Consider the following 5,486-nt stretch of genomic DNA (forward strand, 5'->3'; position numbering starts at 1 on the left):
AAAAGTGGCCAGGACCAAGTGTTCTCTGTGGCCTTGATCTCACATGTCTACTCTGCACCTAAAAGACTTGGGCTAGCTGCTTTACTTTGTATGCAAAAGAACTCTCATTGTGGTCCTGGATGCCAAGGCCAAAATGTGAATAGCCTGTCCAAAATTCAAGGCATGCAAGGATTGGTCCCAGACAAAAGCTGCCCAGAAAGACAAACAGAACCTTGCCTGGGCTTCTTCTCACATGCTCCTGAAACACTAGGGATATATGAGAGCCTTGGGAGTCCTTGGGGGAGCAGAAAGGGCAAGGCAAGGCTGGGAAATGCCAGGAGAAAAGGGGTCTTGAATTCCATGTGGGGGAGGGGTGAGCAAGGTAATGGGAGGTAAGAGAGGGTTTCAGGGGCAAGGCAAGGCAAGTGGTGGCTCTGCACCGCACAAGGGAGAGGTAGGCAATGCAGTGAGAGTCCTAGAAGGAGAAGGAAATGAGAGGCTGGACCTGGAGAAATGCAAAGGGAAGTCAGGTGGGGGATGGGTGAGCAAGTCCATGCAAGGCAGTAGAGGGAAGGCAGGCCGAGGGAAGGCTGCAGACCGGACAGCAAGGCAATGCAAGGTGTGGGGAAGCAAGGCAAAGTAAAGGAAGGGGGCAGGAAAGGCAAGGAAATGCCAAGGAGATGTAGGCCTGGTAAGGAAAGGCCCTGGAGAAAAGAAGTAAGCAGGTCAAGGGTGGGGCATAGCTAAGGAGGGTTGGCAGGGCAAGGCAAGGAAACAGGTGGGTTGCCAGGGCAAGGCAAGTGACAGGTATGTTCAAGGACTGCTGGTACACAAAAGCGGCCAGTACCACTGCTCTGTCTGGCCTTGATCTCGCATGGGCCGTCTCTAATCTGCACCTAAAAGACTAGGGCTCCCTGCTTTCCTTGGTATGCAAAAGAGCTGTCATTGTAGTCCTGGACGCCAAGTGCAAAAATATGGATTGCCTGTCCAAAACTGAAGACATGCAAGGATAGGTGCCAGAAAAAGCTGCCAGGACAGACAGGTGTGCTTGCATGTGGCCTCCTCTGGGCTTCCATTCACATGCTCCTGAAACACTGGAGGTATGTGAAGGCCTTGAGAGTCCTAGGAGGGGCAGGCAGGGCAAGGCAATTTGAAGAAATTCCACAAAAAGACGGATCTTGAATAGCAGGTGGAGGAGAGGCAAGCAATGTAATGCAAGGCAAGGAATGCCTTCAAGGGCAAGGCAAGGCAAGTGGTGGCTTTGCAAGGCAAGACAAAGGAGAGGCAGGCAAGGCAATGAGAGTCCTAGGAGAAGGAAATGAAAGGTTGGACCTGGACAAATGGGAGGTCTGGTGCAGGATGGGTGTGCGAGTCAATGAAAGGAACTGGATTGGTAAGAAGGGCAAGGGAAGGACATGGATAGGTCAGGAAGGCAAAGGAAAGGAATGGTCAGGAATGACAAGGAAATGCAATGTTGGGCAGGAAAGGCAAGGCAATGTAAGGGAGGGGTAGGCAACACCATGGGTGTCTTAAGAGGAAAGACATCTGTTGTCCATGCGTGACAAGGCCAAGAGAAAAGTGGTAGAGAAAGTCAAGGTGGGGGATGGGTTAGTTCAGCTGAGAAAGAAAGGAAGTGCATAGCTCCAGTGTGTGTGTGTGTGTGCGCGCACGCACGTTCGTGTGCATGTGAAGTTTGCAGGATGTAAAGCAAAGAAAGCTGTCATTTCATTGCGGAGGGAATGGACATTTTCGAGTGTAAGCGGCAAGGTCCGAGCAACTTTTTCGTCCTTGCACATCTGCGTGTGCGAGGTGTAGGCAGAACTTCTGGGTTTAGATTCAGACTGCAAGCGGGACACAGAATGTGATGGTGCGAATAGCTGAGAAGGAAAGCGCGTAGCATCGGCATGTTTTGGCAGAAGCAGTTTGTCTGTGTGAGAAGGAGATTCCGGCAATATGACAATACACTCAGCTGAGAAGCAAAGTGCATAGCTTCAGTGCGTGCTCTGAAGAGGAAAGGATGCAAGTAAAAGGCAAGGCAAGGTCAGTGAAAGCTTTCTGTCCTGGCACATACACTGGTTTGAAGTGGAACCACTGTTGGGTTTCCCTAACACTGAGAGCATGTGCTTTTACGTGTAGCTGAGAAGGAAAGTGACACTCACCTTTATGTTGGAGTTTTAGGAGTTCTCCTTTTGGTTTGGTTTTTTTTGGTTTATTTTTTCTTAAGGAGTTGTCCCCCGTGTGTGTTGCTAGGAGACAATCACCATTGGATACTTAAGAGGGACAAAGACGTTGTCACAGCTCAGGGGAGGGGTTGCAGCTGTCTACTTTCTCTTTACCTGGGGGTTTCTCGTGGAGGGCAGAGATACCGAGAGCTTTGGACTGGGAAAACGGGATTGGGTGCAGCCCCCAGCTCTTGTGCTCTTGGCATTTGGAGGGAAAGGGAGACTGTGGTGGCTGTGGGGAGAATTCGTCACCGCTGCGGGGTTCTGTCTCCTGCTGCCTTTCTTCTACCATGAGTGCAGCTCTGCTCGTAAAAGTGGCCATTGCATTGGGACCTTAACACCCTACCTTCGCTAAAAGAGGGACTTCTCACCATCTGCTTGGGTGCCTCAGGGGAAAAACTCCAGGATCCCGAGCCTGCCTTTCCCTGCCCTGCTCAGAGCCAGGCCACCGCTGCCCTGCCCCCACCCCTGCTTTGCCACTGCTCTGAGTTTTCTATTATATAGGAATAAATTCACATATAAAGACATGAATATATTGAAGAGATTGACTGATAATATGGGTTATTTACAAGCTTGATTGGCATATTTAAGGCTTGATTGCCACACTGCTCACAAACTACTATTAAATATAACTCACTTTCAGATTTCTAGGAGTAAAATATGTATTTGCACTGTATTCAAAATGCATGGTAAATTATTTCAGATATCATGGACAAAAGTAATGCAATAATCACATAATAAGAACTTGAAAAGTCAAGTAGGCAAGAGAAAACTGCTGGGTTTTTGTCTGCCCACATTCTGGACCATGGCTGTGTGAAAATGGTCTGTGAGCCAGGTGCAAAGGTGCACAGCAGGAACAGCACTGTCACCTAATAAACACCCCAGGTTTCGGAGTAGAAGAATGTGTCAAGTTTGCTACAGAGATCCATTTTGAGAGGAGAAATGTTTTGAGAGGAGCAAAATCACAGGAGTTTCCACTCTAGGCCATATTCCCGTTCCATTGTATCCTTTTACTGCAGAAACCCATCTGATCCTGACTACTTGAGTTACACGGACACACAGAACCGATTGCACATCTGCACACTGAGCCTGAGAAATGTTTTACAATGAAAAGGAAATGAGAAGGACCAGGATTACAAGTGAACTGAAACACAAGCAGCTCATACATTCCTCCTTTCCTTAAAATCAGTTCTAAGAATTTAGTGTGAAGTACATTTAGGCTTGGTCCACAGTAATTTTAGTTCAAATAAACACGTCTAAATTTTTTCCATCCTTCCCATTAAAGGGTATTGGGTTTGGCTCATTCTTTCAGCATTTTGCCAGCAATATGCTCAATGCTATTTCCATAGGAATGAAAGCTGTAGCATGATATTCCAAAATGTTTGGTGAAACCTTTGCCGTGACTCTCAAGTTGCAACATGCAAGATAATCATTGATTTTCAAAGCTGGTTGAAGATATAAGGAAAGCATCTAAGGTTTATACATGAATCACCTTGTCACAATGTCATGCTGCAGGGATCCCTGCAGAGCTCTAAGACTGGATTTAAAACAGAAAAGCTCAACAGTGGCTCTTGAGCCAGCAGGATTAAACATCCAAGATTGTACATATATTACTCCTCAAACTACTCAAACTACTGTATGAAAACATGTTACCGTTATGGCAGTTTTCTAGTACTCCATAGGAGACATCTCTTTAAGTACTCCAATATCCTTTCAGTGCTAAAATAGGTGAGTACACAGTACAACTACCCCTGAAGTTGTTGCATAGACAGATTTAGGAGGAAAGGATTTCATCTTCATCACCTTCCTTCTTTCTTGTTTTGACAGCACTAAGAACTTCAGAAAAATCTTATATCACTGGTGCTCAGGACTCCTCCAATTAGACTACACTCAATTACGCTGTGCTGAAGGACAATGAAGTCCAGAGCTTTGGGTATCTTCTGCTTCTGCCCTAGGAACTGCTGTACCTTTGCTCCAGCTGTTAAACCAAGCCAACAGAACCAAGGGAGTTCTGATAGAATGAACCAGGAATTCTCACACAGTGCTAAGCCTAGCCCATTTCTCTTGAAGGGTACAATGGCAGTCATGGCAATCAACACTGCTCTTCATTGGGCCATTACTCTGAAAAAAACATGCACCACCTCTCAACCTAAACCATTAAGCCTCCTGGTGATGCTGACCGATGAAGTTCAAACTGCAGTTAGATTCCAACAGCTACTTCCAATGACCTGTCAACAGAGCTTTGCAGACTTGCAACAGTCCAACAAACTAAAGGGGCTATGTTTTATGGCTGCTTTTCAAACATCATTGACTTATGTCCCTGTTGCGGTGGCAAAGTCCACTTTACAACCCCACGTTTGTTTGAAAGTGAACCCCTTCACACTGCACTGGCCGGGAGTCCCCTCCTTGTTTCAGCCTGGTCCCCTTTGGCGGCTGCAAGGCCGCAGGGACAAGGATGGAGGGGGGTGGGTAACAGGGGAGGGGCTTCCCATATACATGGCACAACAGATATTCAGGGTCCATCCCCCTCCGTGAGGGCTTTTGGGGGGCACAGAAGGGACCCGGTAGGGCTGGTGCAGGGACTACCAATAGAGGGGACAGATTTGGGGTGGGGGGCAAAACAGGGACACCCCAGAAAGCATCTCAAATTGTCCCCTTGCCCTCCCTGAACCGGCCTAATTCACCCCTAAAATGGCTTCAAAGTGCCCCAAATCTTGTCCACGGGTGGGGGGGCGAGTGAGGGCATCAGGACGCACACATCTCCCAGCAGCTGTGTGCCCAGCCAGGATGAGAAGCAGTACTGGGGCTCCTCCCAAATTTCTCCCACCCTGATAACACAGCCAGACCCAGGGTTGCCTGAGCTTCTCTGGTGTCACAGTGGAGCCAGGGTCCTGTGTACTTCCACACGGTCACAAAGGGTCTCCTGGGTGCCACGGGCTCACAACGCAGTTGTGGGTTCTGTACGGCCCCTCTGTGTCACAATGGCCACTGGCTTCCACAAGCCCCCTGTCTTGGTTTTGAAAGACAGGTGTCTGCTACGGAAGGCAGAAGCCTCCCTTGAAGTGGCAGATATAACCCCTTTCCCTCTGAGTTATTATAATTTTGAAATCAAGGGCCTTTAGGCAAAGATGTGGGAAATAGGAATAACAGTTCTTTACTCTATATATATATATATATAAAACCAGTCAAACGAAACAACAACAACTATGGCAGTAACAGCAAACACAAACCCAGTCCCAGCCTTCTCGGCTGTCAGGGCGTTTTCCCCCGGGGGGCGGTCCGCCC

General features: G+C 48.1%; 1 long non-coding RNA gene across 1 annotated transcript; it reads left to right on the forward strand.

The window, feature by feature from the left end:
- The first annotated feature begins 46 nt into the window (after positions 1 to 46).
- Positions 47 to 4,490, forward strand: LOC108448308. Its single transcript, XR_001864152.1, has 2 exons — positions 47 to 2,019; positions 4,029 to 4,490. It is a non-coding gene; the product is annotated as an uncharacterized LOC108448308 (long non-coding RNA).
- Positions 4,491 to 5,486: the final 996 nt, after the last annotated feature.

This window comes from Corvus brachyrhynchos, unplaced genomic scaffold, assembly GCF_000691975.1.
Source record: "Corvus brachyrhynchos isolate BGI_N302 unplaced genomic scaffold, ASM69197v1 scaffold218, whole genome shotgun sequence".
Classification (NCBI taxonomy): Eukaryota; Metazoa; Chordata; class Aves; order Passeriformes; family Corvidae; genus Corvus; species Corvus brachyrhynchos.